Genomic DNA, 25,803 nt, shown 5'->3' on the forward strand with positions numbered 1-25,803 from the left:
CTCGTAACTCTGGTTCTACCAGAGATACGGGGATGTAAATAATGTGACCTTGACACAAATGTTCGGATAATTATAAAGGTCTTTGCATGTTCCAAGCAAAAAAAAAAACTCCGCGGCTTCGAACCTGTGGCCTTCCGGGAGTGAGGCGGATGCGATAACCGCTACACTAAAGATATGTTATTATTTTTAATCGAAAGAACAGGGTCAAGTAATTAAGCAATACCTGAACAAACAAACCCCTCCATAGAAAATGCATTAGACTATACTTTGCAGGCCCATAACTCTGTGTCTACTAGAGATACCGGGATGTCCTTAGAATATGTTATAGTCCAATTTGTCCCCCATCTAACCATACTAAAATATTTGGGTTACGACAAACAGGGGCCGAGTACTTAAGCAAAACGTAAAGAAACAAACCCCCTCCATAGGAAATGAGTTAGACTATATTTTGCAGGCTCGTAACTCTGTTTCTACTGGAGATACAGGGATGTCCTTTGAGTACGTTATAGTCCAATTTGTCCCCCATCTAACCAAATTAAAAACATTGAGCTACGACAAACAGGGGCCGAGTAATTAAGCTAAACGTAAACAAACAACCAGTCCATAGGAAATGCATTAGACTATACTTTGCAGGCCCATAACTCTGTGTCTACTAGAGATACGGGGATGTCCTTAGGATATGTTTTAGTCCAAATTGTCCTTCATCTAAACATACTAAAAACTTTGGGCTACGACAATCAGGGGCCGAGATATTAAGCAAAATGTTCGTCAACTTTGGTATCGTCTCACTTATTTTTATTATGTTACTTATGATTTTTGCACTAAACTTTGGAGGCTCATATCTCTTGTTCTACAAGAGATACTGGGATCTCCTTTGGATATGTTATAGTACTCTTTGCTCCCCATACAAGGATACTTTAAACTTGAGGCTACCTCAATATCGTCGTCAACTTATTTTTTGTCTCACTTATTGTTAGAAGGTTACTTTTGATTTTTTAAAATAAACTTTGCAGGCTCGAACTCTGTTTCTACTGGAGATACGGGGATGTCCTTTGAGTATGTTATAGACCAATTTGTCCCTCATCTAGCCATACTAAGAATTAGGGCTACGACAAACAGTAGTCGAGTAATTAAGCTAATCATAAACAAACAAACCCCTCCATAGGAAATACATTAGACTAAATTCTGGAGGCTCGTAACTCTGGTTCTACCAGAGATACGGGGATGTAAATAATGTGACCTTGACACAAATGTTCGGATAATTATAAAGGTCTTTGCATGTTCCAAGCAAAAAAAAAAACTCCGCGGCTTCGAACCTGTGGCCTTCCGGGAGTGAGGCGGATGCGATAACCGCTACACTAAAGATATGTTATTATTTTTAATCGAAAGAACAGGGTCAAGTAATTAAGCAATACCTGAACAAACAAACCCCTCCATAGAAAATGCATTAGACTATACTTTGCAGGCCCATAACTCTGTGTCTACTAGAGATACCGGGATGTCCTTAGAATATGTTATAGTCCAATTTGTCCCCCATCTAACCATACTAAAATATTTGGGTTACGACAAACAGGGGCCGAGTACTTAAGCAAAACGTAAAGAAACAAACCCCCTCCATAGGAAATGAGTTAGACTATATTTTGCAGGCTCGTAACTCTGTTTCTACTGGAGATACAGGGATGTCCTTTGAGTACGTTATAGTCCAATTTGTCCCCCATCTAACCAAATTAAAAACATTGAGCTACGACAAACAGGGGCCGAGTAATTAAGCTAAACGTAAACAAACAACCAGTCCATAGGAAATGCATTAGACTATACTTTGCAGGCCCATAACTCTGTGTCTACTAGAGATACGGGGATGTCCTTAGGATATGTTTTAGTCCAAATTGTCCTTCATCTAAACATACTAAAAACTTTGGGCTACGACAATCAGGGGCCGAGATATTAAGCAAAATGTTCGTCAACTTTGGTATCGTCTCACTTATTTTTATTATGTTACTTATGATTTTTGCACTAAACTTTGGAGGCTCATATCTCTTGTTCTACAAGAGATACTGGGATCTCCTTTGGATATGTTATAGTACTCTTTGCTCCCCATACAAGGATACTTTAAACTTGAGGCTACCTCAATATCGTCGTCAACTTATTTTTTGTCTCACTTATTGTTAGAAGGTTACTTTTGATTTTTTAAAATAAACTTTGCAGGCTCGAACTCTGTTTCTACTGGAGATACGGGGATGTCCTTTGAGTATGTTATAGACCAATTTGTCCCTCATCTAGCCATACTAAGAATTAGGGCTACGACAAACAGTAGTCGAGTAATTAAGCTAATCATAAACAAACAAACCCCTCCATAGGAAATACATTAGACTAAATTCTGGAGGCTCGTAACTCTGGTTCTACCAGAGATACGGGGATGTAAATAATGTGACCTTGACACAAATGTTCGGATAATTATAAAGGTCTTTGCATGTTCCAAGCATAAAAAAAAACTCCGCGGTTTCGAACCTGTGGCCTTCCGGGAGTGAGGCGGATGCGATAACCGCTACACTAAAGATATGTTATTATTTTTAATCGAAAGAACAGGGTCAAGTAATTAAGCAATACGTGAACAAACAAACCCCTCCATAGAAAATGCATTAGACTATACTTTGCAGGCCCATAACTCTGTGTCTACTAGAGATACCGGGATGTCCTTAGAATATGTTATAGTCCAATTTGTCCCCCATCTAACCATACTAAAAACTTTGGGCTACGACAAACAGGGGCCGAGTACTTAAGCAAAAGGTAAAGAAACAAACCCCCTCCATAGGAAATGAGTTAGACTATATTTTGCAGGCTCGTAACTCTGTTTCTACTGGAGATACGGGGATGTCCTTTGAGTATGTTATAGTCCAATTTGTCGCCCATCTAACCATACTAAAAACTTTGGGCTACGACAAACAGGGGCCGAGTACTTAAGCAAAACGTAAAGAAACAAACCCCCTCCATAGGAAATGAGTTAGACTATACTTTGCAGGCTCGTAACTCTGTTTCTACTGGAGATACGGGGATGTCCTTTGAGTATGTTATAGTCCAATTTGTCCCCCATCTAACCATACTAAAAACATTGAGCTACGACAAACAGGGGCCGAGTAATTAAGCTAAACGTAAACAAACAACCAGTCCATAGGAAATGCATTAGACTATAATTTGCAGGCCCATAACTCTGTGTCTACTAGAGATACGGGGATGTCCTTAGGATATGTTTTAGTCCAAATTGTCCCCCATCTACGTATACTAAAATATTTGGATTACGACAAACAGGGGCCGAGTACTTAAGCAAAACGTAAAGAAACAAACCCCCTCCATAGGAAATGAGTTAGACTATATTTTGCAGGCTCGTAACTCTGTTTCTACTGGAGATACGGGGATGTCCTTTGAGTATGTTATAGTCCAATTTGTCCCCCATCTAACCATACTAAAAACTTTGGGCTACGACAAACAGGGGCCGAGTACTTAAGCAAAATGTTCGTCAACTTTGGTATCGTCTCACTTATTTTTATTATGTTACTTATGATATTTGCACTAAACTTTGGAGGCTCATATCTCTTGTTCTACAAGAGATACTGGGATCTCCTTTGGATATGTTATAGTACTCTTTGCTCCCCATACAAGGATACTTTAAACTTGAGGCTACCTCAATATCGTCGTCAACTTATTTTTTGTCTCACTTATTGTTAGAAGGTTACTTCTGATTTTTTAAAATAAACTTTGCAGGCTCGTAACTCTGTTTCTACTGGAGATACGGGGATGTCCTTTGAGTATGTTTTAGACCAATTTGTCCCTCATCTAGCCATACTAAGAATTAGGGCTACGACAAACAGTAGTCGAGTAATTAAGCTAATCATAAACAAACAAACCCCTCCATAGGAAATACATTAGACTAAATTCTGGAGGCTCGTAACTCTGGTTCTACCAGAGATACGGGGATGTAAATAATGTGACCTTGACACAAATGTTCGGATAATTATAAAGGTCTTTGCATGTTCCAAGCAAAAAAAAGAAAACTCCGCGGTTTCGAACCTGTGGCCTTCCGGGAGTGAGGCGGATGCGATAACCGCTACACTAAAGATATGTTATTATTTTTAATTGAAAGAACAGGGTCAAGTAATTAAGCAATACGTGAACAAACAAACCCCTCCATAGAAAATGCATTAGACTATACTTTGCAGGCCCATAACTCTGTGTCTACTAGAGATACCGGGATGTCCTTAGGATATGTTTTAGTCCAAATTGTCCCCCATCTACGTATACTAAAATATTTGGATTACGACAAACAGGGGCCGAGTACTTAAGCAAAACGTAAAGAAACAAACCCCCTCCATAGGAAATGAGTTAGACTATATTTTGCAGGCTCGTAACTCTGTTTCTACTGGAGATACGGGGATGTCCTTTGAGTATGTTATAGTCCAATTTGTCCCCCATCTAACCATACTAAAAACTTTGGGCTACGACAAACAGGGGCCGAGTACTTAAGCAAAATGTTCGTCAACTTTGGTATCGTCTCACTTATTTTTATTATGTTACTTATGATATTTGCACTAAACTTTGGAGGCTCATATCTCTTGTTCTACAAGAGATACTGGGATCTCCTTTGGATATGTTATAGTACTCTTTGCTCCCCATACAAGGATACTTTAAACTTGAGGCTACCTCAATATCGTCGTCAACTTATTTTTTGTCTCACTTATTGTTAGAAGGTTACTTCTGATTTTTTAAAATAAACTTTGCAGGCTCGTAACTCTGTTTCTACTGGAGATACGGGGATGTCCTTTGAGTATGTTTTAGACCAATTTGTCCCTCATCTAGCCATACTAAGAATTAGGGCTACGACAAACAGTAGTCGAGTAATTAAGCTAATCATAAACAAACAAACCCCTCCATAGGAAATACATTAGACTAAATTCTGGAGGCTCGTAACTCTGGTTCTACCAGAGATACGGGGATGTAAATAATGTGACCTTGACACAAATGTTCGGATAATTATAAAGGTCTTTGCATGTTCCAAGCAAAAAAAAGAAAACTCCGCGGTTTCGAACCTGTGGCCTTCCGGGAGTGAGGCGGATGCGATAACCGCTACACTAAAGATATGTTATTATTTTTAATTGAAAGAACAGGGTCAAGTAATTAAGCAATACGTGAACAAACAAACCCCTCCATAGAAAATGCATTAGACTATACTTTGCAGGCCCATAACTCTGTGTCTACTAGAGATACCGGGATGTCCTTAGGATATGTTATAGTCCAATTTGTCCCCCATCTAAGTATACTAAAATATTTGGATTACGACAAACAGGGGCCGAGTACTTAAGCAAAACGTAAAGAAACAAACCCCCTCCATAGGAAATGAGTTAGACTATATTTTGCAGGCTCGTAACTCTGTTTCTACTGGAGATACGGGGATGTCCTTTGAGTATGTTATAGTCCAATTTGTCCCCCATCTAACCATACTAAAAACTTTGGGCTACGACAAACAGGGGCCGAGTACTTAAGCAAAATGTTCGTCAACTTTGGTATCGTCTCACTTATTTTTATTATGTTACTTATGATATTTGCACTAAACTTTGGAGGCTCATATCTCTTGTTCTACAAGAGATACTGGGATCTCCTTTGGATATGTTATAGTACTCTTTGCTCCCCATACAAGGATACTTTAAACTTGAGGCTACCTCAATATCGTCGTCAACTTATTTTTTGTCTCACTTATTGTTAGAAGGTTACTTTTGATTTTTTAAAATAAACTTTGCAGGCTCGTAACTCTGTTTTTACTGGAGATACGGGGATGTCCTTTGAGTATGTTATAGACCAATTTGTCCCTCATCTAGCCATACTAAGAATTAGGGCTACGACAAACAGTAGTCGAGTAATTAAGCTAATCATAAACAAACAAACCCCTCCATAGAAAATATATTAGACTAAATTCTGGAGGCTCGTAACTCTGGTTCTACCAGAGATACCGGGATGTAAATAATGTGACCTTGACACAAATGTTCAGATAATTATAAAGGTCTTTGCATGTTCCAAGCAAAAAAAAAAAAACTCCGCGGTTTCGAACCTGTGGCCTTCCGGGAGTGAGGCGGATGCGAAAACCGCTACACTAAAGATATGTTATTATTTTTAATCGAAAGAACAGGGTCAAGTAATTAAGCAATACGTGAACAAACAAACCCCTCCATAGAAAATGCTATAGACTATACTTTGCAGGCCCATAACTCTGTGTCTACTAGAGATACCGGGATGTCCTTAGGATATGTTATAGTCCACTTTGTCCCCCATCTAACCATACTAAAATATTTGGGTTACGACAAACAGGGGCCGAGTACTTAAGCAAAACGTAAAGAAACAAACCCCCTCCATAGGAAATGAGTTAGACTATATTTTGCAGGCTCGTAACTCTGTTTCTACTGGAGATACGGGGATGTCCTTTGAGTATGTTATAGTCCAATTTGTCCCCCATCTAACCATACTAAAATATTTGGGTTACGACAAACAGGGGCCGAGTACTTAAGGAAAACGTAAAGAAACAAACCCCCTCCATAGGAAATGAGTTAGACTATATTTTGCAGGCTCGTAACTCTGTTTCTACTGGAGATACGGGGATGTCCTTTGAGTATGTTATAGTCCAATTTGTCCCCCATCTAACCATACTAAAAACTTTGGGCTACGTCAAACAGGTGCCGAGTACTTAAGCAAAACGTAAAGAAACAAACCCCCTCCATAGGAAATGAGTTAGACTATACTTTGCAGGCTCGTAACTCTGTTTCTACTGGAGATACGGGGATGTCCTTTGAGTATGTTATAGTCCAATTTGTCCCCCATCTAACCATACTAAAAACTTTGAGCTACGACAAACAGGGGCCGAGTACTTAAGCAAAACGTAAAGAAACAAACCCCCTCCATAGGAAATGAGTTAGACTATACTTGCAGGCTCGTAACTCTGTTTCTACTGGAGATACGGGGATGTCCTTTGAGTATGTTATAGTCCAATTTGTCCCCCATCTATCCATACTAAAAACATTGAGCTACGACAAACAGGGGCCGAGATATTAAGCAAAATGTTCGTCAACTTTGGTATCGTCTCACTTATTTTTATTATGTTACTTATGATTTTTGCACTAAACTTTGGAGGCTCATATCTCTTGTTCTACAAGAGATACTGTGATCTCCTTTGGATATGTTATAGTACTCTTTGCTCCCCATACAAGGATACTTTAAACTTGAGGCTACCTCAATATCGTCGTCAACTTATTTTTTGTCTCACTTATTGTTAGAAGGTTACTTTTGATTTTTTAAAATAAACTTTGCAGGCTCGTAACTCTGTTTTTACTGGAGATACGGGGATGTCCTTTGAGTATGTTATAGACCAATTTGTCCCTCATCTAGCCATACTAAGAATTAGGGCTACGACAAACAGTAGTCGAGTAATTAAGCTAATCATAAACAAACAAACCCCTCCATAGAAAATACATTAGACTAAATTCTGGAGGCTCGTAACTCTGGTTCTACCAGAGATACGGGGATGTAAATAATGTGACCTTGACACAAATGTTCGGATAATTATAAAGGTCTTTGCATGTTCCAAGCAAAAAAAAAAAAACTCCGCGGTTTCGAACCTGTGGCCTTCCGGGAGTGAGGCGGATGCGATAACCTTTACACTAAAGATATGTTATTATTTTTAATCGAAAGAACAGGGTCAAGTAATTAAGCAATACGTGAACAAACAAACCCCTCCATAGAAAATGCTATAGACTATAATTTGCAGGCCCATAACTCTGTGTCTACTATAGATACCGGGATGTCCTTAGGATATGTTATAGTCCAATTTGTCCCCCATCTAACCATACTAAAATATTTGGGTTACAACAAACAGGGGCCGAGTACTTAAGCAAAACGTAAAGAAACAAACCCCCTCCATAGGAAATGAGTTAGACTATACTTTGCAGGCTCGTAACTCTGTCTACTAGAGATACCGGGATGTCCTTAGGATATGTTATAGTCCAATTTGTCCCCCATCTAACCATACTAAAAACTTTGGGCTACGTCAAACAGGGGCCGAGTACTTAAGCAAAACGTAAAGAAACAAACCCCCTCCATAGGAAATGAGTTAGACTATACTTGCAGGCTCGTAACTCTGTTTCTACTGGAGATACGGGGATGTCCTTTGAGTATGTTATAGTCCAATTGGTCCCCCATCTAACCATACTAAAAACATTGAGCTACGACAAACAGGGGCCGAGTAATTAAGCTAAACGTAAACAAACAACCCGTCCATAGGAAATGCATTAGACTCTACTTTGCAGGCTCGTGACTCTGTTTTTACTGGAGATACGGGGATGTAAATAATGTGACCTTGACACAAATGTTCGGATAATTATAAAGGTCTTTGCATGTTCCAAGCAAAAAAAAAACTTCGCGGTTTCGAACCTGTGGCCTTCCGGGAGTGAGGCGGATGCGATAACTGCTACACTAAAGATATGTTATTATTTTTAATCGAAAGAACAGGGTCAAGTAATTAAGCAATACGTGAACAAACAAACCCCTCCATAGAAAATGCATTAGACTATACTTTGCAGGCCCATAACTCTGTGGCTACTAGAGATACGGGGATGTCCTTAGGATATGTTATAGTCCAAATTGTCCCCCATCTAAACATACTAAAAACTTTGGGCTACGACAAACAGGGGCCGAGTAATTAAGCAAAACGTAAACAAACAACCCCTCCATAGGAAATGCATTAGACTATACTTTGCAGGCTCGTAACTCTGTTTCTTCTGGAGATACGGGGATGTCCTTTGAGTATGTTTTAGTCCAATTTGCCCCCCATCTAACCATACTAAAAACATTGAGCTACGACAAACAGGGGCCGAGATATTAAGCTAAACGTAAACAAACAACCCCTCCATAGGAAATGCATTAGACTATACTTTGCAGGCTCGTAACTCTGTTTCTTCTGGAGATACGGGGATGTCCTTTGAGTATGTTTTAGTCCAATTTGCCCCCCATCTAACCATACTAAAAACATTGAGCTACGACAAACAGGGGCCGAGATATTAAGCTAAGCGTAAACAAACAACCCGTCCATAGGAAATGCATTAGACTATACTTTGCAGGCCCATAACTCTGTGTCTACTAGAGATACGGGGATGTCCTTAGGATATGTTTTAGTCCAAATTGTCCTTCATCTAAACATACTAAAAACTTTGGGCTACGACAAACAGGGGCCGAGTAATTAAGCAAAATGTTCGTCAACTTTGGTATCGTCTCACTTATTTTTATTATGTTACTTATGATTTTTGCACTAAACTTTGGAGGCTCATATCTCTTGTTCTACAAGAGATACTGGGATCTCCTTTGGATATGTTATAGTACTCTTTGCTCCCCATACAAGGATACTTTAAACTTGAGGCTACCTCAATATCGTCGTCAACTTATTTTTTGTCTCACTTATTGTTAGAAGGTTACTTTTGATTTTTTAAAATAAACTTTGCAGGCTCGAACTCTGTTTCTACTGGAGATACGGGGATGTCCTTTGAGTATGTTATAGTCCAATTTGTCCCCCATCTAACCATACTAAAAACTTTGGGCTACGACAAACAGGGGCCGAGTAATTAAGCTAAACGTAAACAAACAACCAGTCCATAGGAAATGCATTAGACTATACTTTGCAGGCCCATAACTCTGTCTACTAGAGATACCGGGATGTCCTTAGGATATTTTATAGTCCAATTTGTCCCCCATCTAACCATACTAAAAACTTTGGGCTACGTCAAACAGGGGCCGAGTACTTAAGCAAAACGTAAAGAAACAAACCCCCTCCATAGGAAATGAGTTAGACTATACTTGCAGGCTCGTAACTCTGTTTCTACTGGAGATACGGGGATGTCCTTTGAGTATGTTATAGTCCAATTGGTCCCCCATCTAACCATACTAAAAACATTGAGCTACGACAAACAGGGGCCGAGTAATTAAGCTAAACGTAAACAAACAACCCGTCCATAGGAAATGCATTAGACTCTACTTTGCAGGCTCGTGACTCTGTTTTTACTGGAGATACGGGGATGTAAATAATGTGACCTTGACACAAATGTTCGGATAATTATAAAGGTCTTTGCATGTTCCAAGCAAAAAAAAAACTTCGCGGTTTCGAACCTGTGGCCTTCCGGGAGTGAGGCGGATGCGATAACTGCTACACTAAAGATATGTTATTATTTTTAATCGAAAGAACAGGGTCAAGTAATTAAGCAATACGTGAACAAACAAACCCCTCCATAGAAAATGCATTAGACTATACTTTGCAGGCCCATAACTCTGTGGCTACTAGAGATACGGGGATGTCCTTAGGATATGTTATAGTCCAAATTGTCCCCCATCTAAACATACTAAAAACTTTGGGCTACGACAAACAGGGGCCGAGTAATTAAGCTAATCGTAAACAAACAACCCCTCCATAGGAAATGCATTAGACTATACTTTACAGGCTCGTAATTCTGTTTCTTCTGGAGATACGGGGATGTCCTTTGAGTATGTTTTAGTCCAATTTGCCCCCCATCTAACCATACTAAAAACATTGAGCTACGACAAACAGGGGCCGAGATATTAAGCAAAATGTTCGTCAACTTTGGTATCGTCTCACTTATTTTTATTATGTTACTTATGATTTTTGCACTAAACTTTGGAGGCTCATATCTCTTGTTCTACAAGAGATACTGGGATCTCCTTTGGATATGTTATAGTACTCTTTGCTCCCCATACAAGGATACTTTAAACTTGAGGCTACCTCAATATCGTCGTCAACTTATATTTTGTCTCACTTATTGTTAGAAGGTTACTTTTGATTTTTTAAAATAAACTTTGCAGGCTCGTAACTCTGTTTTTACTGGAGATACGGGGATGACCTTTGAGTATGTTATAGACCAATTTGTCCCTCATCTAGCCATACTAAGAATTAGGGCTACGACAAACAGTAGTCGAGTAATTAAGCTAATCATAAACAAACAAACCCCTCCATAGGAAATACATTAGACTAAATTCTGGAGGCTCGTAACTCTGGTTCTACCAGAGATACGGGGATGTAAATAATGTGACCTTGACACAAATGTTCGGATAATTATAAAGGTCTTTGCATGTTCCAAGCAAAAAAAAAAAACTCCGCGGTTTCGAACCTGTGGCCTTCCGGGAGTGAGGCGGATGCGATAACCGCTACACTAAAGATATGTTATTATTTTTAATCGAAAGAACAGGGTCAAGCAATTAAGCAATACGTGAACAAACAAACCCCTCCATAGAAAATGCTATAGACTATACTTTGCAGGCCCATAACTCTGTGTCTACTAGAGATACCGGGATGTCCTTAGGATATGTTATAGTCCAATTTGTCCCCCATCTAACCATACTAAAATATTTGGGTTACGACAAACAGGGGCCGAGTACTTAAGCAAAACGTAAAGAAACAAACCCCCTCCATAGGAAATGAGTTAGACTATATTTTGCAGGCTCGTAACTCTGTTTCTACTGTAGATACGGCGATGTCCTTTGAGTATGTTATATTCCAATTTGTCCCCCATCTAACCATACTAAAAACATTGAGCTACGACAAACAGGGGTCGAAAAATTAAGCTAAACGTGTTGTGACGTCTCAGATGTGACGTAAAAAGTCAAAGTTTTTCCACAATACCTGACGACCATTTAATTTTTGGGCTTCCGTGGCGCAATGGTTAGCGCGTTCAGCTGCTATTCAAAAGACTGGTGGTTTGAGCCCTCCCGGGGGCGGTGTTGTGACGTCTCAGATGTAACATAAATTGTCAGAGTTTTTCCACAATACCTGACGAACATTGAATTTTTGGGCTTCCGTGGCGCAATGGTTAGGGCGTTCAGCTGTTAATCGAAAGGTTGGTGGTTCGAGCCCACCCGGGAGAGGTTTTGTCGGGTCTCGGATGTATCGTAAAAAGTCAAAACTTTTCCACAATACGTGACAACCATTTAAATTCTGAGCTTCCGTGGCTCAATGGTTAGCGCGTTCGGCTGTTAACCAATAGGTTGGTGGTTCGAGCCCATCCGGGAGCGGTGTTGTGAGGTCTCAGATGTGACGTAAAAAGTCAAGGTTTTTACACAATACCTGACGAGCATTTAATTTTTGGGCTTCCGTGGCGCAATGGTTAGCGCGTTCAGCTGTTAACCAATAGGTTAGTGGTTCGAGCCCACCCGGGAGCGGCGTTGTAGGATCTCAAATGTAACGTAGAAAGCCAAAGTTTTTCCACAATACCTGACGACCATTCAATTTTTGGGCTTCCGTGGCGCAATGGTTAGCGCGTTCGGCTGTTAACCAATAGGTTGGTGGTTCGAGCCCACCCGGGAGCGGTGTTGTGAGGTCTCAGATGTGACGTAAAAAGTCAAAACTTTACCACAATACGTTACAACAATTTAATTTCTGAGCTTCCGTGGCTCATTAGTTAGCGCGTTCGGCTGTTAACCAATAGGTTGGTGGTTCGAGCCCATCCGGGAGCGCTGTTGTGAGGGCTCAGATGTGACGTAAAAGGACAAGGTTTTTACACAATACCTGACGAGCATTTAATTTTTGGGCTTCCGTGGCGCAATGGTTAGCGCGTTCAGCTGTTAACCAATAGGTTGGTGGTTCGAGCCCACCCGGGAGCGGTGTTGTGGGATCTCAAATGTAACGTAGAAAGCCAAAGTTTTTCCACAATACCTGGCGAACATTTAATTTTTGGGCTTCCGTGGCGCAATGGTTAGCGCGTTCAGCTGTTAATCGAAAGGTTGGTGGTTTGAGCCCACCCGGGAGAGGTGTTGTGGGGTCTCAGATGTAGCGTAAAAAGTCAAAACTTTTCCACAATACGTGTCAACCATTTAATTTCTGAGCTTCCGTGGCTCAATGGTTAGCGCGTTCGGCTGTTAACCAATAGGTTGGTGGTTCGAGCCCACCCGGGAGCGGTGTTGTGAGGTCTGAGATGTAGCGTGAAAAGTCGTAACTTTTCAACAATACCTGACAACCATTTAATTTCTGAGCTTCCGTGGCTCAATGGTTAGCGCGTTCGGCTGTTAACCAATAGGTTGGTGGTTCGAGCCCATTCGGGAGCGGTGTTGTGACGTCTCAGATGTAACGTAAAATGTCAGAGTTTTCCACAATACCTGACGAACATTTAATTTTTGGGGTTCCGTGGCTCAATGGTTAGTGCGTTCGGCTGTTAGCCAATAGGTTGGTGGTTCGAGCCCTCCCGGGAGCGGTGTTGTGACGTCTCAGATGTAACGTAAAATGTCAGAGGTTTTCCACAATACCTGACAACCATTTAATTTTTGGGCATCCGTGGCGCAATGGTTAGCGCGTTCAGCTGTTAATCGAAAGGTTGGTGGTTCGAGCCCACCCGGTAGAGGTGTTGTAGGGTCTCAGATGTAGCGTAAAATGTCAGAGTTTTTCCACAATACCTGACGAACATTTAATTTTTGGGCTTCCGTGGCGCAATGGTTAGCGCGTTCAGCTGTTAACCAATAGGTTAGTGGTTCGAGCCCACCCGGGAGCGGTGTTGTAGGATCTCAAATGTAACGTAGAAAGCCAAAGTTTTTCCACAATACCTGACGACCATTCAATTTTTGGGCTTCCGTGGCGCAATGGTTAGCGCGTTCGGCTGTTAACCAATAGGTTGGTGGTTCGAGCCCACCCGGGAGCGGTGTTGTGAGGTCTCAGATGTGACGTAAAAAGTCAAGGTTTTTACACAATACCTGACGAGCATTTAATATTTGGGCTTCCGTGGCGCAATGGTTAGCGCGTTCAGCTGTTAACCAATAGGTTTGTGGTTCGAGCCCACCCGGGAGCGGCGTTGTGGGATCTCAAATGTAACGTAGAAAGCCAAAGTTTTTCCACAATATCTGACGACCATTCAATTTTTGGGCTTCCGTGGCGTAATGGTTAGCGCGTTCGGCTGTTAACCAATAGGTTGGTGGTTCGAGCCCACCCGGGAGCGGTGTTGTGGGGTCTCAAATGTAACGTAGAAAGCCAAAGTTTTTCCACAATACGTGACGACCATTTAATTTCTGAGCTTCCGTGGCTCAATGGTTAGCGCGTTCGGCTGTTAACCAATAGGTTGGTGGTTCGAGCCCATCCGGGAGCGGCGCTGTGAGGTATCAGATGTAACGTAAATTGTCAGAGTTTTTCCACAATACCTGACGAACATTTAATTTTTGGGATTCCGTGGCTCAATGATTAGCGCGTTCAGCTGTTAATCGAAAGGTTGAAGGTTCGAGCCCACCCGGGAGAGGTGTTGTGGCGTCTCAGATGTAGCGTAAAAAGTCAAAACTTTTCCACAATACGTGACAACCATTTAATTTCTGAACTTCCGTGGCTCAATGGTTAGCGCGTTCGGCTGTTAACCAATAGGTTGGTGGTTTGAGCCCATCCGGGAGCGGTGTTGTGACGTCTCAGATGTGACGTAAAAAGCCAAAGTTTTTCCACAATACCTGACGACCATTTAATTTTTGGGCTTCCGTGGCGCAATGTTTAGCGCGTTCAGCTGCTATTCAAAAGACTGGTGGTTTGAGCCCTCCCGGGGGCGGTGTTGTGACGTCTCAGATGTAACATAAAATGTCAGAGTTTTTCCACAATACCTGACGAACATTGAATTTTTGGGCTTCCGTGGCGCAATGGTTAGGGCGTTCAGCTGTTAATCGAAAGGTTGGTGGTTCAAGCCCACCCGGGAGAGGTGTTGTGGGGTCTCGGATGTATCGTAAAAAGTCAAAACTTTTCCACAATACGTGACAACCATTTAAATTCTGAGCTTCGGTGGCTCAATGGTTAGTGAGTTCGGCTGGTAACCAATAGGTTGGTGGTTCGAGCCCACCCGAGAGCGGTGCTTTGGGATCTCAAGTGTAACGTAGAAAGCCAAAATTTTTCCACAATACCTGACGACCATTCAATTTTTGGGCTTCCGTGGCGCAATGGTTAGGGCGTTCAGCTGTTAATCGAAAGGTTGGTGGTTCAAGCCCACCCGGGAGAGGTGTTGTGGGGTCTCGGATGTATCGTAAAAAGTCAAAACTTTTCCACAATACGTGACAACCATTTAAATTCTGAGCTTCGGTGGCTCAATGGTTAGTGAGTTCGGCTGTTAACCAATAGGTTGGTGGTTCGAGCCCACCCGGGAGCGGTGTTGTGGGATCTCAAATGTAACGTAGAAAGCCAAAGTTTTCCACAATACCTGACGACCATTTAATTTTTGGGCTTCCTTGGCGCAATGGTTAGCGTGTTCGGCTGTTAACCGAAAGGTTGGTGGTTCGAGCCCAACCGGGAGAGGTGTTGTAGGGTCTCAGATGTAACGTAATAAGTCATAACTCATCCACAATAACTGACAACAATTTAATTTCTGAGCTTCCGTGGCTCAAGGGCTAGCGCGTTCAGCTGTTAACCAATATGTTGGTGGTTCTAGCCCATCCGGGAGCGGTGTTGTGACGTCTCAGATGTAACGTAAAATGTCAGAGGTTTTCCACAATACCTGACAACCATTTATTTTTTGGGATTCCGTGGCTCAATGATTAGCGCGTTCAGCTGTTAATCGAAAGGTTGAAGGTTCGAGCCCACCCGGGAGAGGTGTTGTGGCGTCTCAGATGTAGCGTAAAAAGTCAAAACTTTTCCACAATACGTGACAACCATTTAATTTCTGAGCTTCCGTGGCTCAATGGTTAGCGCGTTCGGCTGTTAACCAATAGGTTGGTGGTTTGAGCCCATCCGGGAGCGGTGTTGTGACGTCTCAGATGTGACGTAAAAAGTCAAAGTTTTTCCACAATACCTGACGACCATTTAATTTTTGGGCTTCCGTGGCGCAATGGTTAGCGCGTTCAGCTGCTATTCAAAAGACTGGTGGTTTGAGCCCTCCCGGGGGCGGTGTTGTGACGTCTCAGATGTAACATAAAATGTCAGAGATTTTCCACAATACCTGACGAACATTGAATTTGTGGGCTTCCGTGGCGCAATGGTTAGGGCGTTCAGCTGTTAATCGAAAGGTTGGTGGTTCGAGCCCACCCAGGAGAGGTGTTGTGGGGTCTCGGATGTATCGTAAAAAGTCAAAACGTTTCCACAATACGTGACAACCATTTAAATTCTGAGCTTCGGTGGCTCAATGGTTAGTGAGTTCGGCTGGTAACCAATAGGTTGGTGGTTCGAGCCCACCCGAGAGCGGTGCTTTGGGATCTCAAATGTAACGTAGAAAGCCAAAATTTTTCCACAATACCTGACGACCATTAAATTTTTGGGCTTCCGTGGCGCAATGGTTAGCGCGTTCGGCTGTTAACCAATAGGTTGGTGGTTCGAGCCCACCCGGGAGCGGTGTTGTGGGATCTCAAATGTAACGTAGAAAGCCAAAGTTTTCCACTATACCTGACGACCATTTAATTTTTGGGCTTCCGTGGCGCAATGGTTAGCGCGTTCAGCTGTTAATCGAAAGGTTGGTGGTTTGAGCCCACCCGGGAGAGGTGTTGTGGGGTCTCAGATGTAGCGTAAAAAGTCAAAACTTTTCCACAATACGTGTCAACCATTTAATTTCTGAGCTTCCGTGGCTCAATGGTTAGCGCGTTCGGCTGTTAACCAATAGGTTGGTGGTTCGAGCCCACCCGGGAGCGGTGTTGTGAGGTCTGAGATGTAGCGTGAAAAGTCGTAACTTTTCAACAATACCTGACAACCATTTAATTTCTGAGCTTCCGTGGCTCAATGGTTAGCGCGTTCGGCTGTTAACCAATAGGTTGGTGGTTCGAGCCCATTCGGGAGCGGTATTGTGACGACTCAGATGTAACGTAAAATGTCAGAGTTTTCCACAATACCTGACGAACATTTAATTTTTGGGGTTCCGTGGCTCAATGGTTAGTGCGTTCGGCTGTTAGCCAATAGGTTGGTGGTTCGAGCCCTCCCGTGAGCGGTGTTGTGACGTCTCAGATGTAACGTAAAATGTCAGAGTTTTTCCACAATACCTGACCAGCATTTAATTTTTGGGCTTCCGTGGCGCAATGGTTAGCGCGTTCAGCTGTTAATCGAAAGGTTGGTGGTTCGAGCCCACCCGGGAGAAGTGTTGTGGGGTCTCAGATGTAGTGTAAAAAGTCAAAACTTTTCCACAATACCCGACAACCAATAAATTTCTGAGCTTCCGTGGCTCAATGGTTAGCGCGTTCGGCTGTTAACAAATAGGTTGGTGGTTCGAGCCCACCCGGGAGCGGTGTTTTTGGATCTCAAATGTAACGTAAATAGCCAAAGTTTTTCCACAGTACCTGACGACCATTTAATTTTTGGGCGTCCCTGGCGAATGGTTAGCGCGTTCGGCTGTTAACCGAAAGGTTGGTGGGTCGAGCCCATCCGGGAGCGGTGTTGTGAGGCCTCAGATGTGAAGTAAAAAGTCAAAGTTTTACCTCAATACCTGACGAAAATTTAATTTTTGGGCTTCAGTGGCGCCATGGTCAGCGCGTTCAGCTGTTAACCGAAAGGTTGGTGGTTCGAGCCCAAACGAGAGAGGTTTTGTGGGGTCTTAGATGTAGCGTGAAAAGTCGTAACTTTTCAACAATACCTGACAACCATTTATTTTCTGAGCTTCCGGGGCTCAATGGTTAGCGCGTTCGGCTGTTAACCAATAGGTTGGTGGTTCGAGCCCACCCGGGAACGGTGTTGTGAGGTCCCAGATGTGACGTAAATAGTCAATGTGTTTCCACAATAAGTGACGACCATTTAATTTTTGGCTTCCGTGGCGCAATGGTTAGCGCGTTCGGCTGTTAACCAATAGGTTGGTGGTTCGAGCCCACCCGGGAACGGTGTTGTGAGGTCCCAGATGTGACGTAAAAAGTCAATGGGTTTCCACAATAAATGACGACCATTTAATTTTTGGCTTCCGTGGCGCAATGGTTAGCGCGTTCAGCTGCTATTCAAAAGACTGGTGGTTTGAGCCCTCCCGGGGGCGGTGTTGTGACGTCTCAGATGTAACATAAAATGTCAGAGATTTTCCACAATACCTGACGAACATTGAATTTTTGGGCTTCCGTGGCGCAATGGTTAGGGCGTTCAGCTGTTAATCGAAAGGTTGGTGGTTCGAGCCCACCCGGGAGAGGTTTTGTGGGGTCTCGGATGTATCGTAAAAAGTCAAAACTTTTCCACAATACGTGACAACCATTTAAATTCTGAGCTTCCGTGGCTCAATGGTTAGCGCGTTCGGCTGTTAACCAATAGGTTGGTGGTTCGAGCCCATCCGGGAGCGGTGTTGTGAGGTCTCAGATGTGACGTAAAAAGTCAAGGTTTTTACACAATACCTGACGAGCATTTAATTTTTGGGCTTCCGTGGCGCAATGGTTAGCGCGTTCAGCTGTTAACCAATAGGTTAGTGGTTCGAGCCCACCCGGGAGCGGCGTTGTAGGATCTCAAATGTAACGTAGAAAGCCAAAGTTTTGTCCACAATACCTGACGACCATTCAATTTTTGGGCTTCCGTGGCGCAATGGTTAGCGCGTTCGGCTGTTAACCAATAGGTTGGTGGTTCGAGCCCACCCGGGAGCGGTGTTGTGAGGTCTCAGATGTGACGTAAAAAGTCAAGGTTTTTACACAATACCTGACGAGCATTTAATATTTGGGCTTCCGTGGCGCAATGGTTAGCGCGTTCAGCTGTTAACCAATAGGTTTGTGGTTCGAGCCCACCCGGGAGCGGCGTTGTGGGATCTCAAATGTAACGTAGAAAGCCAAAGTTTTTCCACAATACCTGACGACCATTCAAATTTTGGGCTTCCGTGGCGTAATGGTTAGCGCGTTCGGCTGTTAACCAATAGGTTGGTGGTTCGAGCCCACCCGGGAGCGGTATTGTGGGATCTCAAATGTAACGTAGAAAGCCAAAGTTTTTCCACAATACGTGACGACCATTTAATTTCTGAGCTTCCGTGGCTCAATGGTTAGCGCGTTCGGCTGTTAACCAATAGGTTGGTGGTTCGAGCCCATCCGGGAGCGGCGCTGTGAGGTATCAGATGTAACGTAAAATATCAGAGTTTTTCCACAATACCTGACAACCATTTAATTTTTGGGATTCCGTGGCTCAATGATTAGCGCGTTCAGCTGTTAATCGAAAGGTTGAAGGTTCAAGCCCACCCGGGAGAGGTGTTGTGGCGTCTCAGATGTAGCGTAAAAAGTCAAAACTTTTCCACAATACGTGACAACCATTTAATTTCTGAGCTTCCGTGGCTCAATGGTTTGCGCGTTCGGCTGTTAACCAATAGGTTGGTGGTTTGAGCCCATCCGGGAGCGGTGTTGTGACGTCTCAGATGTGACGTAAAAAGTCAAAGTTTTTCCACAATACCTGACGACCATTTAATTTTTGGGCTTCCGTGGCGCAATGGTTAACGCGTTCAGCTGCTATTCAAAAGACTGGTGGTTTGAGCCCTCCCGGGGGCGGTGTTGTGACGTCTCAGATGTAACATAAAATGTCAGAGATTTTCCACAATACCTGACGAACATTGAATTTTTGGGCTTCCGTGGCGCAATGGTTAGGGCGTTCAGCTGTTAATCGAAAGGTTGGTGGTTCGAGCCCACCCGGGAGAGGTGTTGTGGGGTCTCGGATGTATCGTAAAAAGTCAAAACTTTTCCACAATACGTGACAACCATTTAAATTCTGAGCTTCGGTGGCTCAATGGTTAGTGAGTTCGGCTGGTAACCAATAGGTTGGTGGTTCGAGCCCACCCGAGAGCGGTGCTTTGGGATCTCAAATGTAACGTAGAAAGCCAAAATTTTTCCACAATACCTGACGACCATTTAATTTTTGGGCTTCCGTGGCTCAATGGTTAGCGCGTTCGGCTGTTAACCAATAGGTTGGTTTTTCGAGCCCTCCCGGGAGCGCTGTTGTGACGTCTCAGATGTAACGTAAAAGGTCAGAGTTTTTCCACAATACCTGACGAGCATTTAACTTTTGGTCTTCCGTGGCGCAATGGTTAGCGCGTTCAGCTGTTAATCGAAAGGTTGGTGGTTCGAGCCCATAAGGGAAAGGTGTTGTGGGGTCTCAGATGTAGCGTAAAAAGTCAAAACTTTTTCACAATACGTGACAACCATTTAATTTCTGAGCTTCCGTGGCTCAATGGTTAGCGCGTTCGGCTGTTAATCGAAAGGTTGGTGGTTCGAGCCCATCCGGGAGCGGTGTTGTGAGGTCTCAGATGTAGCGTGAAAAGTCAAACTTTTTCCATAATACGTAATAACCATTTATTTTCTGAGCTTTCGTGGTTCAATGGTTAGCGCGTTCGGCTGTTAACCAATAGGTTGGTGGTTCGAGCCCACCCGGGAGATGTGTTTTTGGATCTCAAATTTAAGGTAAATAGCCAAAGTTTTTCCACAATACCTGACGACCATTTAATTTTTGGGCGTCCGAGGCGAATGGTTAGCGCGTTCGGCTGTTAACCGAAAGGTTGGTGGTTCGAGCCCACCCGGGAAAGGTGTTGTGGGGTCTCAGATGTAGCGTAAAAAGTCAAAACTTTTCCACAATACGTGATAACCATTTATTTTCTGAGCTTTCGTGGTTCAATGGTTAGCGCGTTCGGCTGTTAACCAATAGGTTGGTGGTTCGAGCCCACCCGGGAGCGGTGTTTTTGGATCTCAAATTTAACGTAAATAGCCAAAGTTTTTCCACAATACCTGACGACCTTTTAATTTTTGGGCGTCCGTGGCGAATGGTTAGCGCGTTCGGCTGTTAACCAATAGGTTGGTGGTTCGAGCCCACCCGGGAGCGGTATTGTGGGATCTCAAATGTAACGTAGAAAGCCAAAGTTTTTCCACAATACGTGACGACCATTTAATTTCTGAGCTTCCGTGGCTCAATGGTTAGCGCGTTCGGCTGTTAACCAATAGGTTGGTGGTTCGAGCCCATCCGGGAGCGGCGCTGTGAGGTATCAGATGTAACGTAAAATATCAGAGTTTTTCCACAATACCTGACAACCATTTAATTTTTGGGATTCCGTGGCTCAATGATTAGCGCGTTCAGCTGTTAATCGAAAGGTTGAAGGTTCAAGCCCACCCGGGAGAGGTGTTGTGGCGTCTCAGATGTAGCGTAAAAAGTCAAAACTTTTCCACAATACGTGACAACCATTTAATTTCTGAGCTTCCGTGGCTCAATGGTTTGCGCGTTCGGCTGTTAACCAATAGGTTGGTGGTTTGAGCCCATCCGGGAGCGGTGTTGTGACGTCTCAGATGTGACGTAAAAAGTCAAAGTTTTTCCACAATACCTGACGACCATTTAATTTTTGGGCTTCCGTGGCGCAATGGTTAACGCGTTCAGCTGCTATTCAAAAGACTGGTGGTTTGAGCCCTCCCGGGGGCGGTGTTGTGACGTCTCAGATGTAACATAAAATGTCAGAGATTTTCCACAATACCTGACGAACATTGAATTTTTGGGCTTCCGTGGCGCAATGGTTAGGGCGTTCAGCTGTTAATCGAAAGGTTGGTGGTTCGAGCCCACCCGGGAGAGGTGTTGTGGGGTCTCGGATGTATCGTAAAAAGTCAAAACTTTTCCACAATACGTGACAACCATTTAAATTCTGAGCTTCGGTGGCTCAATGGTTAGTGAGTTCGGCTGGTAACCAATAGGTTGGTGGTTCGAGCCCACCCGAGAGCGGTGCTTTGGGATCTCAAATGTAACGTAGAAAGCCAAAATTTTTCCACAATACCTGACGACCATTTAATTTTTGGGCTTCCGTGGCTCAATGGTTAGCGCGTTCGGCTGTTAACCAATAGGTTGGTTTTTCGAGCCCTCCCGGGAGCGCTGTTGTGACGTCTCAGATGTAACGTAAAAGGTCAGAGTTTTTCCACAATACCTGACGAGCATTTAACTTTTGGTCTTCCGTGGCGCAATGGTTAGCGCGTTCAGCTGTTAATCGAAAGGTTGGTGGTTCGAGCCCATAAGGGAAAGGTGTTGTGGGGTCTCAGATGTAGCGTAAAAAGTCAAAACTTTTTCACAATACGTGACAACCATTTAATTTCTGAGCTTCCGTGGCTCAATGGTTAGCGCGTTCGGCTGTTAATCGAAAGGTTGGTGGTTCGAGCCCATCCGGGAGCGGTGTTGTGAGGTCTCAGATGTAGCGTGAAAAGTCAAACTTTTTCCATAATACGTAATAACCATTTATTTTCTGAGCTTTCGTGGTTCAATGGTTAGCGCGTTCGGCTGTTAACCAATAGGTTGGTGGTTCGAGCCCACCCGGGAGATGTGTTTTTGGATCTCAAATTTAAGGTAAATAGCCAAAGTTTTTCCACAATACCTGACGACCATTTAATTTTTGGGCGTCCGAGGCGAATGGTTAGCGCGTTCGGCTGTTAACCGAAAGGTTGGTGGTTCGAGCCCACCCGGGAAAGGTGTTGTGGGGTCTCAGATGTAGCGTAAAAAGTCAAAACTTTTCCACAATACGTGATAACCATTTATTTTCTGAGCTTTCGTGGTTCAATGGTTAGCGCGTTCGGCTGTTAACCAATAGGTTGGTGGTTCGAGCCCACCCGGGAGCGGTGTTTTTGGATCTCAAATTTAACGTAAATAGCCAAAGTTTTTCCACAATACCTGACGACCTTTTAATTTTTGGGCGTCCGTGGCGAATGGTTAGCGCGTTCGGCTGTTAACCGAAAGGTTGGTGGTTCGATTCCATCCGGGAGCGGTGTTGTGAGGTCTCAGATGTGAAGTAAAAGTCAAAGTCTTCCTCAATACCTGACGAAAATTTAATTTTTGGGCTTCAGTAGCGCCATGGTCAGCGCGTTCAGCTGTTAACCGAAAGATTGGTGGTTCGAGCCCAAACGAGAGAGGTTATGTGGGGTCTGATATGTAGCGTGAAAAGTCGTAACTTTTCAACATTAACTGACAACCATTTAATTTCTGAGCTTGCGTGGCTCAATGGTTAGCGCGTTCGGCTGTTGACCAATAGGTTGGTGGTTCGAGCCCATTCGGGAGCGGTGTTGTGACGTCTCAGATGTAACGTAAAATGTCAGAGTTTTTCCACAATCACTGACGAACATTTAATTTTTGGGCTTCCTTGGCTCAATGGTTAGTGCGTTCGGCTGTTAGCCAATAGGTTGGTGGTTCGAGCCCTCCCGGGAGCGGTGTTGTGACGTCTCAGATGTAACGTAAAATGTCAGAGTTTTTCCACAATTCCTGACGAGCATTTAATTTTTGGGCTTCCGTGGCGCAATGGTTAGCGCGTTCAGCTGTTAATCGAAAGGTTGGTGGTTCGAGCCCACCCGGGAGAGGTGTTGTGGGGTCTCAGATGTAGCGTAAAAAGTCAAAACTTTTCCACAATACGTGTCAACCATTTAATTTCTGAGCTTCAGTGGCTCAATGGTTAGCGCGTTCGGCTGTTAACCAATAGGTTGGTGGTTCGAGCCCACCCGGGAGCGGTGTTGTGGGATCTCAATTGTAACGTAGAAAGCCAAAGTTTTTCCACAATACCTGACGACCATCTAATTTTTGGGCTTCCGTGGCGCAATGGTTAGCGCGTTCGGCTGCTAACCAATAGGTTGGTGGTTCGAGCCCATCCGGGAGCGGTGTTGTGAGGTCTCAGATGTGACGTAAAAAGTCAAGGTTTTTACACAATACCTGACGAGCATTTAATTTTTGGGCTTCCGTGGCGCAATGGTTAGCGCGTTCAGCTGTTAATCGAAAGGTTGGTGGTTCGAGCCCACCCGGGAGAAGTGTTGTGGGGTCTCAGATGTAGTGTAAAAAGTCAAAACTATTCCACAATACCCGACAACCATTAAATTTCTGAGCTTCCGTGGCTCAATGGTTAGCGCGTTCGGCTGTTAACCAATAGGTTGGTGGTTCGAGCCCATTCGGGAGCGGTGTTTTGACGTCTCAGATGTAACGTAAAATGTCAGAGTTTTTCCACAATACCTGACGAGCATTTAATTTTTGGGCTTCCGTGCCGCAATGGTTAGCGCGTTCAGCTGTTAATCGAATGGTTGGTGGTTCGAGCCCACCCGGGAGAGGTGTTGTAGGGTCTGAGATGTAACGTGAAAAGTCATAACTTATCCACAATACCTTACAACCATTTAATTTCTGAGCTTCAGTGGCTCAATGGTTAGCGCGTTCGGCTGTTAACCAATAGGTTGGTGGTTCGAGCCTACCCGGGAGCGGTGTTGTGGGATCTCAATTGTAACGTAGAAAGCCAAAGTTTTTCCACAATACCTGACGACCATCTAATTTTTGGGCTTCCGTGGCTCAATGGTTAGCGCGTTCGGCTGTTAATCGAAAGGTTGGTGGTTCTAGCCCATCCGGGAGCGGTGTTGTGAGGTCTCAGATGTGACGTAAAAAGTCAAGGTTTTTACACAATACCTGACAAGCATTTAATTTTCGGGCTTCCGTGGCGAAATGGTTAACGCGTTTAGCTGTTAATCGAAAGGTTGGTGGTTCGAGCCCACCCGGGAGAAGTGTTGTGGAGTCTCAGATGTAGTGTAAAAAGTCAAAACTTTTCCACAATACCCGTCAACCATTTAATTTTTGGGCTTCCGTGGCTCAATGGTTAGCGCGTTCGGCTGTTAACCAATAGGTTGGTGGTTCGAGCCCTCCCGGGAGCGGTGTTGTGACGTCTCAGATGTAACGTAAAATGTCAGAGTTTTTTTACAATATCTGACGAGCATTTAATTTTTGGGCTTCCGTGGCGCAATGGTTAGCGCGTTCAGCTGTTAATCGAATGGTTGGTGGTTCGAGCCCACCCGGGAAAGGTGTTGTGGGGTCTCAGATGTAGCGTAAAAAGTCAAACTTTTTCCACAATACGTGACAACCATTTAATTTCTGAGCTTCCGTGGCTCAATGGTTAGCGCGTTCGGCTGTTAATCGAAAGGTTGGTGGTTCGAGCCCATCCGGGAGCGGTGTTGTGAGGTCCCAGATGTAGAGTGAAAAGTCAAACTTTTTCCATAATACGTGATAACCATTTATTTTCTGAGCTTTCGTGGCTCAATGGTTAGCGCGTTCGTCTGTTAACCAATAGGTTGGTGGGTCGAGCCCACCCGGGAGCGGTGTTTTTACCTCTCCGAGTGACGTATGTCACGGAGAGGTTCTGTAACGATCGTGTGTGTCTGTCTGTCTGTCTGTGTGTCTGTGTGTGTGTCTGTTGTTACACCCACGTGACCGCGTTCGCAGTTTCCAAATCGGAGCAAACGTGTTCGCCATTTCCGAACTGCTTTCACAGTCACGGAAATGGCTACTCTACTTGAGTTCTCACACCACCATCTTCTGGTCTTTGTCCATCCCACACGGACACCAGTCTGTACTTACTGGCTTCTAACACCACCATCTTCTGGTCATTGTCCACCCCACATGGACACCAGTCTGAACACACTGGCTTCTAACACCACCATCTTCTGGTCTTTGTTTTTGTCCATCCCACATGGACACCAGTCTGTACTTACTGGCTTCTAACACCACCATCTTCTGGTCATTGTCCATCCCACATGGACACCAGTCTGTACACACTGGCTTCTAACACCACCATCTTCTGGTCTTTGTTTTTGTCCATCTCACATGGATACCAGTCTGTACACCTGGCCTCTACACCACCATCTGCTAGTCTTTGTTTTTGTCCATCCCACATGGACACCAGTCTGCACACCTGGCTTCTACTCCATCGTCATCGTTTGAATTAAGACATTCGCGGCGATCAGCTAGGGTTACGAGAAACGTCTAGCCTCCCTAAGGTGGGTTGTCCACCAAAGGTTTTCGCAATTGCGGTTGTTCTTGCTTTAAAGTGTAGTTCGACACCCTTATATACTACCTATTTGAGTAAGGCGACG

General features: G+C 43.9%; 1 non-coding gene across 1 annotated transcript; it reads left to right on the top strand.

Annotated features, from left to right (window-relative positions):
* The first annotated feature begins 23,486 nt into the window (after nt 1-23,486).
* TRNAS-GCU (transfer RNA serine (anticodon GCU)) lies at nt 23,487-23,559 on the top strand. Its single transcript has one exon. It is a non-coding gene; the product is annotated as a tRNA-Ser (tRNA).
* The last annotated feature ends 2,244 nt before the right edge of the window (nt 23,560-25,803 follow it).

The sequence above is a fragment of the Phalangium opilio genome, unplaced genomic scaffold (assembly GCF_054372755.1).
Source record: "Phalangium opilio isolate 3A_F unplaced genomic scaffold, DU_Popi_V2 ptg000021l_1, whole genome shotgun sequence".
NCBI lineage: Eukaryota > Metazoa > Arthropoda > Arachnida > Opiliones > Phalangiidae > Phalangium > Phalangium opilio.